This window comes from Geotrypetes seraphini, chromosome 10, assembly GCF_902459505.1.
Source record: "Geotrypetes seraphini chromosome 10, aGeoSer1.1, whole genome shotgun sequence".
In the NCBI taxonomy this organism is placed as follows: Eukaryota; Metazoa; Chordata; class Amphibia; order Gymnophiona; family Dermophiidae; genus Geotrypetes; species Geotrypetes seraphini.
Genome location: NC_047093.1, coordinates 68,594,795 through 68,609,389, shown reverse-complemented (window position 1 = coordinate 68,609,389; position 14,595 = coordinate 68,594,795). Strand labels below are relative to the sequence as shown.

The 14,595-nt window shown below is 42.9% G+C and overlaps 2 protein-coding genes across 2 annotated transcripts in view; one reads left to right on the top strand and one right to left on the bottom strand.

The window, feature by feature from the left end:
* The window catches only part of RALGPS1 (Ral GEF with PH domain and SH3 binding motif 1), a 643,064-nt gene that overhangs the window by 324,196 nt on the left and 304,273 nt on the right, over nucleotides 1-14,595 (top strand).
* Nucleotides 1-14,595, bottom strand: part of ANGPTL2 (angiopoietin like 2) — a 45,224-nt gene that overhangs the window by 12,545 nt on the left and 18,084 nt on the right. The gene's annotated exons all lie outside the window — the stretch shown is intronic.

Below are 14,595 nucleotides of genomic sequence, written 5' to 3'. Positions count from 1 at the left end.
TGCTATAAAACCTTTGCGTATAAATTAATAGTGCGAATAAATTTTGCATTGAAGGGAAAGAAGTGCATATTTTTGTTTTCATTAAAAAGATATTTGTTAAGTTTATTGAATAATTACTATACAGCTCTTCAAGGAGATATCAGAACAGATTTAGTAAGAGTGCAGAGTGCTAATATAAATATGAAAAGAAATCTTGATTTTTGCCAGTAGTCTATAGGCACCCCTGTAATAATGTTACCTTAACCTACTGGACTGACTTTTGGCCTAATGTTATCAAAATTTGGGTCCAAGCCCAGCTGTAGCTTGACTATTTATTTATTATGATTTATTTACCGCCATTTTGAAGTTCACTCAAGGTGGTGAACAGTAAGAATAAGTCGAACATAAGCAGTAGACAATTACAGCAGTAAAATAACTACCGTATTTTCACGCAGATAACGCGCACCCGTGTATAACGCGCACACGGGTATAGCGCGCAGAAACCACGATATTATGCATAAAAACTTTTGTATACCGCGCTCACGGGTATAACGCGCATGCTGCCCGACTGTCCTTTCGCCCGCCCCGACTCTCCTCTGGCCACCACGACTCTCCTTTCGCCCGCCCCGACTCTCCTCTGGCCACCCCGACTCTCCTTTCACCCTCCCCGACTCTCCGTGCGCTGTCCCGACTCTCTGTTTACCTGCCCTGCCCCCCCCCGGCAGGACCACTCGCACCCCCACCCCGAAGGACCGCCGACTCGCCGACAATATCGGGCCAGAAGGGAGCCCAAACCCTCCTGGCCACGGCGACCCCCTACCCCCACCCCGCACTACATTACGGGCAGGAGGGATCCCAGGCCCTCCTGCCCTCGACGCAAACCCCCCTCCCTCCAATGACCGCCCCCCCCCAAGAACCTCCGACCGCCCCCTCATATATGCTTTTATTAGAAGCTTATGGCTTGCCCACTACCGTAAATATCCTCCCTTCTGGAAGACACAGCAGAGAGTCTAATAAGAGCCCACGAGATACAAAAGTTTTTCTACATAGTTCCCACCCCGCCCGACGCCCGATTCACCCCCCCCCAGCAGGACCGCTCACACCCCCACCCCGAACGACCGCTCGCACGCGCTCCCACCTGCACCCGCGATCGGAGCAAGAGGGAGCCCAAGCCCTCTTGCCCGGCCGACTCCCCGACAATATCGGGCCAGGAGGGAGCCCAAACCCTCCTGGCCACGGCGACCCCCTACCCCCACCCCGCACTACATTACGGGCAGGAGGGATCCCAGGCCCTCCTGCCCTCGACGCAAACCCCCCTCCCTCCAACGACCGCCCCCCCCAAGAACCTCTGACCGCCCCCCCAGCCGACCCGCGACCCCCCTGGCCGATCCCCACGACACCCCCATCCCCCTTCCCCGTACCTTTGGTAGTTGGCCGGACAGACGGGAACCAAACCCGCCTGTCCGGCAGGCAGCCAACGACGGAATGAGGCCGGATTGGCCCATCCGTCCCAAAGCTCCGCCTACTGGTGGGGCCTAAGGCGCGTGGGCCAATCAGAATAGGCCCTGGAGCCTTAGGTCCCACCTGGGGGCGCGGCCTGAGGCACATGGTCGGGTTGGGCCCTGCTTTGCTGGGATGTGGCAGTTGAGCTGCCCAAACACCAAGATTAGGTTCCCTCTTAAATTGTGTGAAGAAAGGTGAGTGTAGGAATCATGATGAATAATCCTAGTTGTCTGTGTAGCAACATAGGATGAAGTCCAGACTAGGCAGTGACAGCTTCACAGTATTAATAACTAAACTAGTTTTGTTTAACTTTTTAAAAATGTGAAAACCACATGTGCCATAAAAGGAAAGCCTTATTTATATTCTAGTGCAGAATTTAAAAAAAAATAATCGCACACATGTCCTGTGAATGATGATCTGTAGAGTCCCAGATGGACACTCAAGAAACAGGATGATGTTCTACAGTACGTTATGGGAACGGTGTAGCAGCAAACCAGTGATATATTTTGATTTGTTCAAAGTGCTCCCATTAAAAATAAAGGTTGGTCAGTATAGATTTAACAAGTTCTATAGTTGTGCCTAGTTTTTGAGCATAAACTCTTATAAATCTTTTTTTCTTTACTACATACCCCAGAGGTGACCCTCGGGAACATATTCACAGCTGTTGGAGCTTCTCTGGCTTAAAAAGTATATTTGGATAAGCTCTGCTTCAAATTGAAATGAGTATATGTCTTTACAACGTGACAAGTCATGGCTTTTAGTAAACAATAGGGAAAAAAAGCCAGAAATAGCCAAATGTGAAATAATGTTCAACTGCAATTACAGACACCTGTGGCCTGAACTGGCGGGGTTCAGGCTTTTCTTGCACAACCGTTCATTTGCGGTTTATTGTTCCTCTGGAAAGTTGTGGCCAGCCTTGTTCATTAAGAGAGCATATAATGTTTGTTTAGATAGATAAACTGATCAGTCCTTATGCTTAGTTTAGCACCCAGCAGCCTGCCCATACCTTTTCTTATCAGCACGTTTTGACTTCCAGAAATAATGGAACTTTTCACGGAACATTTAGCTTCTTAGATCTCTTGACCTTGCTGGCTACTTCTAGCCTGTGGGCATCAACCTGATTAGTTTGTGAAGAGTTTAAGCCTGTTGGCACTTGCCCAGCAGTCCTTTGACCTGTGCTATCACTGGATCATGCTTCCTTTATTTCAGCCTAGTTTACTTTTCATTACCTTGCTGGATGATACCTGATAATATACCTGCTGTCATCTGCCTGATTGATTTCTGGTGAATTGTAACTTGTTTGTTCTAACCCGGATAACCTGTAGTTTCATTAGGTCATATGTCTTATTTACCTCATTTACCTTTTGTTTTCTTTTTATCGCCTTGCAAAAGAGTAAAAGGTTAAAGGTTTTGCAATACTGTGGCCTCCTATACTTGTATGTGTCCCAAACACCCTTGAATTCTGTGTCAGTATACCAACCCTACTAGTAGGTTATTTCAGGGATATAATACCCTTTCAGTAAAGAAGTATTATCTTATGTTTCCTTGGAACCTTCCATCTGCCAGTGTTATGTCATAACCTACTGACCCTAGAAATAAAAATTTTAAAAAAGTTTAAAAAAAAATCATTTATTGGCTTGTTATTCAATTAAATTGTACGCACAGTTTTTAGCACTTTTTATAGAGCTTGGGGTTTAGGTATACATATATACAGTACTTAAAATTTATTATTTCATACACAAATGTGTATATTTTATAAACTATGAACACAAACACCTCCCCAAGTCAGATCAGATAATCTTATGCATAAATTGTATATGCATAAACTCATATATACACGCAATTTCATAAAAAGCCATTACTGTACAAAACTGACTTATCTGCTTAAATTGGCCTTTAAATTACCCTGCTTAAGAGGTGGTATTGGTCAATTTGCCACATGTCTTTATTAACCATCAGTGTTATAACCTGTGAGTTGACTGGAGCAGGGATATTATTTCACCATCAGATCATCCCCAGAAACCAACTCTCCACAGGATGTGCTGGGTTTCCTGTGAGGCTGCATCATACAGATGGAATCATACATGCCACCTGTCAAAACTGATTTTCAGCACTAGCCCTGCTGAGAATTACCCCGTAAAGCTTAATGGTAGATTGTAAAGTAATTTGTTAGTGGTACAAGAGTAAAACTAAAACTGAGCTTTAAAACGTGTCCTTTGAGGAGGGATGTTTAACCCTTCAGATGCAGAGCTACTCGCATATCACACACAGTATGAAAAGTTCTACAGCAGAACTGTACACGAAGATTAGTTGATCTAGCTCAGGGTCCAGTCTTTTATTATTGTACATTATTATTATTTATTCATTTTTAGAGAATGTTGACCATTAGATGTAATATTTGTTGGGTTGCTAACATATCCAGTCATCCAGTTTTGCAGTTTATATAGCAATCAACAGTAAACACTGAAGTGCAGGTAAAGGCCATGACTGGAGTGGTTAAAATTCCAAATATTTTCTTTCTGTATCTTTCTAACATCTATATTGAAAATGTGGTGGGATATGTAGCCAATAAAATGAAACTCAATCTAATGGTTGATGTTGCTCTTAGAGGTATCGTTAGTTAGCCTTTAATCTAAGCAGAGTGAGAAGTGGAATCTTGAATTTCCTGTACCTGTGTGAAGAGGCAAATCTTGTCCTTACTCTTTCCAAGATATGAGTGTTTTGGGGAGGGGGAGGAAGGGTTTTCTAAAAGTTGAAAGTTTTTTAGCGACTATTTTTTCCAGGCAAAGGAGGTTATCTGGTCTTTGATTTGAGGACGTAAAACATGTGATATTAAAAGGTTGTTAATTGTATTTGTATATTTAATTGTATGACAACGTTGCTTGGAATTCTTCATAAAAGGATTTCAACTTAATGAGAAGTACCCATATACTTTCCCTTATAAAATTGCAGCTTTTATACGTATGTGTACCTGCTCTGGAACAGGCATAAATACATATGTGTGTGTCTTCCAGTTATACACATAGAGGGGCATTTTCGATAGGACATCTAAGTCTGAGTTAGGACATATCGGGAGAGACATCCAGAAATCCAGTAGAGAAAAATGTCCATTCTCAAAACAGCAAGGCATCTATCTTTTTTTTTTTTTTTTGAGAATGATCTATGTAGATGTTTTGATCTTTAGTACATCTATCTTTCTTGGCCATTCTCAAATATAAAGACGCACAAAAGTCAGTTTTTCAGACTTTCAAGCAGGTAGCATTCTTATCAAACTGTTCACAGCTGCGCATTTCTCAGCACAGCAGAAGGATTACTGCAGAGAATGTCATATTAAAAGTCTCAGGTACAGATATAAGAACATAAGAACATAAGAAGTTGCCTCCACTGGGTCAGACCGAGGTCCATCTCGCCCAGCGGTCCACTCCCGCGGCGGCCCATCAGGTCTGCGACCTGTGAAGTGGTTTCTGACCACTTCTATAACCTACCTCAAGTTCTGTCTGTACCCCTCTATCCCTTTATCCTCCAGGAACCTATCCAAACCCTTCTTGAATCCCTGTACAGAGTTCTGGCCTATCACTTCCTCCGGAAGCGCGTTCCATGTGTCTACCACCCTCTGCGTAAAAAAGAATTTTCTAGCATTTGTTCTAAACCTGTCCCCTTTCAATTTCTCCGAGTGACCCCTAGTGCTTGTGGCTTCTCTCAGTTTGAAGAATCTGTCCTTATTTACTCTCTCTATGCCCTTAAGGATTTTGAAGGTTTCTATCATGTCCCCTCTAAGTCTCCTCTTCTCCAGGGAGAACAGCCCCAGCATTTTTAACCTGTCAGCGTATGGAAAATTTTCCATACCTTTTATCAGCTTAGTCGCCCTCCTCTGCACTCCCTCGAGTACCGCCATGTCCTTCTTGAGGTACGGCGACCAGTATTGAACACAGTACTCCAGGTGCGGGCGCACCATTGCGCGATACAGCGGCATGATGACTTCCTTCGTCCGGGTTGTGATACCCTTTTTGATGATGCCCAGCATTCTGTTTGCTTTCTTTGAGGCTGTCGCACATTGCGCCGATGGTTTCAGTGATGAGTCGACCATCACCCCCAGGTCCCTTTCCAGGTTACTCACCCCTAGCAGTGTTCCCCCCATTTTGTAGTTGAACATCGGGTTCTTTTTCCCTACATGCATGACCTTGCATTTCTCTACGTTAAAACTCATTTGCCACTTTTTTGCCCAGTCTTCCAGTTTCGTTAGGTCCCTTTGTAGGTCTTCACAGTCTTCCGTGTTTCTAACCCTGCTGCAGAGTTTGGTGTCATCAGCAAATTTGATAACCTCACATTTTGTCCCCGTCTCCAGATCGTTAATAAATATATTGAATAGTAGAGGTCCCAGCACCGACCCCTGCGGAACTCCGCTCGTGACCCATTGCCAATCTGAGTATTGGCCCTTGACTCCAACCCTCTGTTTCCTGCCCGCTAGCCAGTGTTTGATCCATCGGTAGATATCCCCTTGCACCCCGTGGTTCCACAGTTTTTTAAGTAGCCGTTCATGAGGTACCTTGTCGAAGGCTTTTTGGAAGTCAAGGTAAATGATGTCTATGGATTCACCCTTATCCATCTGACTGTTTATTCCCTCAAAGAAGTACAGCAAGTTCGTGAGGCACGACCTTCCCTTGCAGAAGCCATGCTGGCTCGCCTTCAGTTGTCCATTGTTTTCTATGTGTTCGCAGATTGTGTCCTTTACCATTGCTTCCATCATCTTTCCAGGAACCGAGGTCAAGCTCACAGGCCTGTAGTTTCCCAGGTCACCCCTTGATCCCTTCTTAAAGATGGGCGTGACATTTGCTATTTTCCAGTCCTCTGGGATCTCCCCAGTTTTTAGGGAGAGGTTACATATTTGGCGAAGTGTCTCTGCTATTTCGTTTCTCAGTTCTTTTAGTACCCTTGGGTGGATGCCGTCCGGGCCTGGTGATTTGTCGCTCTTTAGTCTGTCTATCTGTCTGAGGACATCCTCTTTGCTTACCTCTAGTTGTACCAGCCTTTCGTCGTGTTCTCCGTTTATAATCACCTCGGGTTCTGGGATATTGGATGTGTCCTCTCTGGTGAAGACCGACGAGAAGAATTTGTTTAACCTTTCAGCTATCTCTTTTTCCTCCTTTATCGCTCCTTTCCTGTCTCCGTCGTCCAGTGGTCCCACTTCCTCTCTGGCTGGTTGTTTCCCTTTCACATACCTGAAGAAGGGTTTGAAGTTTCTTGCTTCTCCTGCCAGTCTTTCCTCATATTCTCTCTTCGCCTTCCTGACCTCTCGATGACATTCTTTCTGTGCTCTTCCTGGTTTTCCTTTGTTGGATCCTTTTTCCATTTCTTGAAGGATGATTTCTTGTCGCTTCATCATCACTGTATATCACTGTAACTTGTTTCTATTGTATGGTGAACCCTCCAAAATCTACCCAAAACTTACTGAACTCACCTGTACACCAGAACATTAGCCCTTATGCCTGCAGGTTTCATCTTAATGTAGGTACAGTAGGTTTTGGAAGGCCCACCATACAATAGAATACCTGGAATACCTTACCTGGAACTTTTAATGTGAAATTCACTATAGTACTTCTTAGAAGAGCCCCTTTACTCTCTGGGCTCAAATGTCTGTGTTAACATGTGAAGCTGCTTGGGCTGAAAACTTGTCAGCACCCTCTCATAATACAGGCTAGAATGTACTGTTTTTTAACATCTTTGGGTGGTGGAGGGGGTTGGTGACCCCGGGGGAGTAAGGGGGGTAGGGTCATGCCTTAATCCCTTCAGTGATCATCTGGTCAGTTTGGGCACGTTTTTAGCATTTAGACACTTTTAAAACAGGTCTAGCTCCAAACATCTAAAAAAAAACCAACCCCAGGATCTTTCGTTAATGGTTTGATTATGCCTGAGGAGCGTCCAAGTCCTAAGCCTGCCTCTAACATACCCCTTAAGATGTGTATGCACTGGAGACAAAATAACCAGAAAGATGTCTAGAAATCTTTTTTGAGAATGCACACTTTTTTGAGAATGCACACTTGGACGTTTTGACTAGTAAGATGTTCAAGTGCTGATTTATGCTGTCTTATGGACGTCTATCTTTTTTTGAAAATGAGCCCCTTATATTTTGTATTTGTAAAATATACATGTATAACAAAGCTCCATCCAGCTTCACCTCTGATCACATCCACTTAAAATGCATGTAGAAATATGTAAAAAAAATTGTTTCACAAGCACAGAACTTGATTGCTTGTTAACCCTTGAAGTGATTGCACATTATTCTGCCTTTTTGCTCAACACATGCCGATTCATCAACAATATTTGCCTATAGAAAAGTCAGACACAGTATTGACTAGAATCAGTGTTCTTCAACCTTCTGACACCTATGGACCGGCGGAAATAAAATAATTATTTTGCGGACCAGCGGTTGAAGAACACTGAGCTTAAGGCATGGTCCAGAACCTGCACATCTCCGCCCCATAATAGTACTAATGGCAACACCATTTTTTCCATTCATTTTTCATACACACACACACAATATAATCTTATTAACCACACATAATGGTTAACCACAAAATTAAACTACACAAACCACTCTATGCTTCTCAACATTCATTCCTACCAGAAAACAGACAACTCCATGCAAATACAGGATCAAAAACTAAAAGTACTAATATGTACAAACGAAACCCTAAAATGCAAGACTCTGCATGCAGTACAACCCCAGAGAAAAAGATACAAATGCATTTCTTCCTGAACAGTGCAAAATACAGACAGCAGATGTAAATCAATCACTAAATTAAAAACTAAAATCATTCCCCCTACCTTTGTTGTCTCCCTCCCTCCATGCTGTGCCTTACTTTCTGGCCTGCTCCTGCCTGGCTGTTTTATGGCTGGTGTTATCTTCAGGCCGGCTCCCTCTTCCTCACTGACGCAGTGCACAAAGCCCTGGGCTCCTTTCACATCCTGCACCTCATCTGGAAGCCTTCCCTCTGACGTTCGTCAGAGAGAAGGCTGCCCGATGATAACACCGCATCAATCGTACTGCGGACCGGAGGCTGAAGAACACCATCTTGGGCCTGATGCATGTGCCGGCCCTGTGGACCAGCAGGAAATTTCTGCGGACCAACATCGGTCCAAGGACCAGTGGTGGACTAGATCATATAACTTCTGAGGCAAGTGTTTATCACCAAAACACAGATCTGAGTTTGGCAACATTTTCATGTTTATTGCAATTTTTTTCTATGTGCAATTGAATCAGGCAATCTGTTTTTCTATTTTGTTGAGTTTTTAGAAATTGTTATTGTGTTTTAATTTGTTAATAAATACTACTTTATGTATGTTTATTCATCTCTGTAGTTTGTTGGAGTTTAATTGGTTTTCCACTTCTCTTTTCCTTAAAGATACGTACATTTGTAGAGGTTTTACCTTTTTTTTTTTTTTTTTTGCTTCTTTCCTGAATTTTATTTCTCCAGATAAGCTTGGGTGAATTTTCAATTATACATTTAGCTATTTAGGATGGGCAGAAAGTTTGTCTAAAGATAACCAGATAAAATTGTCTGTTTATATTACCCACTCAGCAAGTTTTTGAAAATTGCTCTATCATGTTAAAATAGGCCATTTGATATTTAGTGGCTCCTGAATACATATACATCGACTCAGTAGTGTTTACACCCATTGAATATAGAGCTCCTTCTCCTTTCCAGGTAATCTAACACCTTAGCATAGAAGCATGAAATTTCAGCTCATCAGAGTTATATCACTACTCATCCCCATACATGGTAATTTTTATTGTCTCAAGCATCTTGTGTTGGTTTTTGCACATGGGCGTAGGCAGCCTCTTTTGGAGAATGCATGTTGCTCCACAGCTGATGCCTTTGAAATACAAGAAAGTTAAGAAATACTTCTCCCCTTACATCTCTGCGTAATGTGTGAGAAATTCCTTCATGGCTTTATTTGCTGAAAGAAATCCAAGCTGTGCTGCTTTCATCCACCCCTTCTCTTGCTGATAAATGTCTTTCACTCTCCCTCCCTCCCTCCTTCCCTTTTCCTCAATTTCCATATAGAGAGAGGAAGAGATAATGGTTACTGCGGATGGCCAGACTAGATGGGACATTTATCTGCCATCATGTTTCTATGTAACTGTCTTACTCTCTTCCTTCAGCAGAACTCATGCTGCCATCTCCTCACTTTTTTCCCTCTTCCAATCATCTCTTGGAGATTCCTCACTTTCTTCCCTCATCTCTTGCAGGACTCTCCTCTTTTGGCCTCCAACTGTCCTCGCCTTTCCCACCCTCCAGTACTCCTGCCATACACTGTAAATTCCTCTTCCCATGGCCCTTGATTCTGAAAATATAAGCACTTGTGTCTAAAACTGACAACCACATACTGTACTTGTGCAACCGATAGGGGAGTTACATTGGATTTATTAAATGTTGAAAACTAAAAATCTGTCTTCAATTGGTATGATAAATGGGACCTCCTAGTATTAGGAGAGAGAGCATATTTGTAAAGCACTGGACAGTTGAAGTTGAAGCAATCATCCTTGATCGTGCAAAACCAGCTCTAATGACTGTTGCAAATCTTCACATTCAGACAGTTGCGGGTGAAAATGTGCTTAAGTTTGATGTGCACCCAGACACTGAATCTCCTTTACACCAATCATTTTTCTCATACTATGGCTTGGTTTCTTTTTGAACTCATGGGACCTGCCAAGCATATCTTGCTGTGACTTGAATGATGTGCCTTAAGTTTAGTTCCAACTATGCTTTGGCACCTTGTTTGCATCTCCTCAAAGGGTTGGATGATTCCCTGTTTCTGCAGCCCTACCTCGTTACTTTTCTTGATAATAGAAAGAAGTTCTGGCGCCCAAGCGACAAATGTGTTTATGATTTTCAACCTTTCAGAAGTATTACGAACACTTGCCACTGTGCGAAGCCAACTGACTATGATACTGGAGAAGAACGCAGGATGAAGATTCAAAGCAAACTGCTGTCTGCTGGGACTTAGATGTTCAGTCCATTGCGTTGATTTGATATAGTTTCCCTATAGGACAGGGATGTTAGCGTAATGATAAGTTCACTGCTTTCTTTGATTTTTCCATACGTCAGGGCTAGCAGCGATGTGAAAACCAGTGCCAAGACCTGTCTGTCTTTTGTATCTATGTTTGAAGGGAAATATTTATATTGAAAGGTGAGATTTTATGCTCAGCAATTTGACAGGAGCAGCCTTATGATGAGGCAGATTATTGAAAACCTGTCTTTGGCACACATGGAGAATACCAGCGAATAGACTAAGACAAGTAAAGGCTTGATTCAAAGTTTTTAAAAGCAGCCTAATAAAAAGTCATTGCTGAGTACGGAAAACAGCAGATTGTATACTTCTGCTTGGCAGTGGCATTCAAACAAGATTATAGTACTTGCCTGTTTCCACAGATCTGCTTCTCAACAGAAAGGGAAACCGTCTTCAATTAACTGTTGTGCTGTGCCATCATATGCTTGGAAAATTGTAAAAAGGAGCTGTCCCAAGAAAAATAAGCCAGAGGATGGTAGAGAGAGAAATAAAGAGCTTTCAACTTGACACAAGATGCCATCTTCACATAAGTCATAGAATGGCCATCATGGTACTCCTTGGAGAAAGCCCTTATCTAACCACTCTAGAAGGTGCCTATTTGGATCGTATGCTGTATCTGAAAATAGGAACCTACGTTTTGTTAAAGAATGCCAGCAAGCATGAGTACTTTCCCCCTGCCGTGGAGCTGGTGTTAATGCTAGCACCAAGATTGCCAGTAAAACATGGATAAATTATAGTATTATATAATTTACTAGTCTTTAAGCCCGTTACATTAACGGGTGCTAGAACATATGTGTGTGTGTCTGTCTTTATTTCTTTCTCTCTCTCTCCTTAGCCGCTTTTTTTCTTTCTGCCTTTCTTTTTCCTTGGCTGTCCATCACCACCCCTTGCCTGCTCCCCCTGTCCATTTTCCCTTCCTTTTACCTCCCCTGTGTCCACCACCACCCCTTCACTGCTCTCCTTATGCAGCAGCAGCCCTTCTCCCTTTGTTTTACCTCCCCCCTGTTTCCTGCACCTCTTTCCTTCTCCCCCTGTCCAACATTAGTCCTCCGTTCCTTTTCTTCAACCCCCTGTCCATCAGCATCTCTTTCGTTCTCCCCCTGTGCAACAGGTGCTAGAGTAGACGACTGTTTTTTTTTTCCTTTCTCTCTCTGTGCTTGGATGCTGTCTGTCTGTCTGTCATTCTTTCTGTCTGTGTCTCTGTCTTGCGCCATGCCTGCCTATCTCTCTATGGCCCCCTTCTCTTCCCCGGCATGATTGGTGTGTGCCCCCAGAACACCCTTCCCCCCAAAGCAGCCCCGTTTCCCAATGCCCCTGCCCCCTTTTGTGCCATGCCTGCCTGCTCCGTGGCCCCTTTCTGTTTCCCCCCTATGATTGCTGTCTGGCCCAGGAAACCAAAGTAGCCCCCTTTCCCTCTCCCCTTGTTGAGCCATGCCTGCCTGTTCTGTGATCCCCTGCCCATGACTGCTATGTGCCCCCAGCACACCCCTACCCCCAAAGCAGCCCCTTTCCCTCTTCCCCTGCTTGCCTGCCATGCCTGCCTGCTCCCTGTGCATCAGCATCAGCATTTCCCTCCCCCTCACCTGTTCCTTCGTAGCAGCATGGAGATAAAACGGCTCCCTTAGTTCTTTGCTGGATTTTTTTTTAAGTTTAAAGATGCCTACGCGGCTCCTCTCACGATCCGGCCTGCGTCGGAAGCCTTCTCTGACACAGGCCGGGATCGTGAGAGGAGCCACGGCGGCAGTTTTAAACTTTTTTAAAAAATGCAGCGAACTAAGGGAGCCGTTTTCAAAGCCGCCGCCGCGGCTCCTCTCATGAGCTGCACTTATATTATGTCGGAAGATGAGAGAGGAGCCGCGGCGACGGCGGCAGATTTCAAATTAAAATAATTTATGCGGCCAGCCGGCTCCCTCGAAACCCTCCCCACCTTTCCCTTCCCGCGGTCCGTCTGGCTGCGTTGTTCTCTCCCTCATTCTCAAACCGTCCGTGCCAGCTGAAGTGGGAATGGGGGGGACTCAGCACCGGCTGGGCGACTCGAGCCGCCGGCCCCCAGGAGCTCGAGGCCGACGGCGGACATGGCTTTTCAAAAAGCATATTCAAAACACCTAATCTCCTCTTCCACATACACCGACCAGGTTACCCACTCCCTGACACCATATCCTCAACCGAGCAAAAAAAAAACAAAAACACCTAATTCTTCCTACCGATTTATTACCTACCAACGCCTGGAAAAAGATTTGATATGTAATGAAATATAACTGCTCTCATCCAATGTTACCAAGTCTATACTCATTCTGTAACTATGTCTTACCCTAAATGTCACGTACCCTCCTGGAAATGTCCAGCTTCTTCTTATGTAATTCGCTTTGAACCGCAAGGTACAAGCGGAATAGAAATCACTAATGTAATGTAATGTAATGTAACTACAGGAAAAAATAATTTTATTTTCAACATAGTGATTAAAATGTGGCAATTTTGTGAATTTATATCTGCTGTCTATATTTGTTTATTTTTCTATAGTTGTTACTGATTGCATATTTTAAAGACATCTTCCTTGATCTCTTTGGGAAAACCACCCTGAATATAAATGATAATTAACATTTTCTCTGCGTACAGTGTGCTTTGTGGTTACCATTATGTATTAGTAAGATTATATTGTGTGTATATGAAAAATGGATGGAAGAAATTGTGTTATAATTAGTACTATTATTATAGAGGTGGGGTCTGGGGTAGAGTTTGGGCGGGGGTACTCGGTTGGTATTTGTTAGGCTTAGGGGTACTTGGCTTGAAGAAGTTGAGAAACACTCTACTGGAGTAACCAGGTATAATTTAGGTGCGAGCACTTAATGCAAGCAATAGAACTCATGAAAATGCCCACATCTAAATGCCAGAGACCTGGGCATAATTTAAAGTATTCTGACAGTATATACATAAGTGTGAATTCCGCCAGTTCTTCTCCCCAACCCCATGTATGTATACATCTACCTGTAAAATACATGTTATGTGTATGTATGCCATTATTCTATTCATTTATGTGCATGTTCAGTGAATAAATGTTGGCACCCACTTTATAAAATTGCCCCATACTGTATATTTTATTTCTTATAAAAATAACTTTTTAGCCTGGCCACATACCCCTTGTTTTCAAATATTTCTCATTCTTCAGTTTTCTTATCAAATTCTTTCTTGCCATACTCTCCAGATAATGTCTGCATGATATCAATACAGTAACACTCTCATGGACCTCAATTCTGAGTAATGAAGTTTGAGGAACTTTAATACTGATATTTCTCTATGATATATATAGAGCAGTGGTCTCAAACTCAAACCCTTTGCAGGGCCACATTTTGGATTTGTAGGTACTTGGAGGGCCTCAGAAAAAATAGTTACTGTCTTATTAAAGAAATTACAATTTTGCATGAGGTAAAACTCTTTATAGTTTATAAATCTTTCCTTTTGGCTAAGTCTTAATAATAATATTGTAATTTATAGTTAAAGAGGCATATGATCAAAAAACTGTTTTATTTTACTTTTGTGATTATGATACATATACCAAGGGCCTCAAAATAGTACATGGCGGGTCGCATGTGACCCCCGGGCCGCGTGTTTGAGACCACTAATATAGAGGTATTAAATACAATAAATTATAACAGATGTTATTTTAATGATGTTATTTTAATATGTATATATGCACACTTGTCTCCTGTTATAAATATGCATGTGTGATATCTCATCTCAACACCACCCAAAAATAATGAGTCCCCCACATCAATGTAGATAGACAATGTAGATAGACAATGTAGATAGACTTCTTAAAACTTCACCATAGGGCTGACATGAGATATTCAGCCAGTGAAAATAGGGACAAAGAGATTTCACATGGGATACTTTCTCTCAAGATCTTTATTCATTAGCATCTAAACTGCCAATAGGGTGTTGTGCATTTCGACTTGTGAGGAAGGCACTTTTTTAGGGTGCCAAAACACTGGCAGTATTGAGTCAAATATTCCAAATAGAAACATCTCTTTGTTCCTGCTTTCA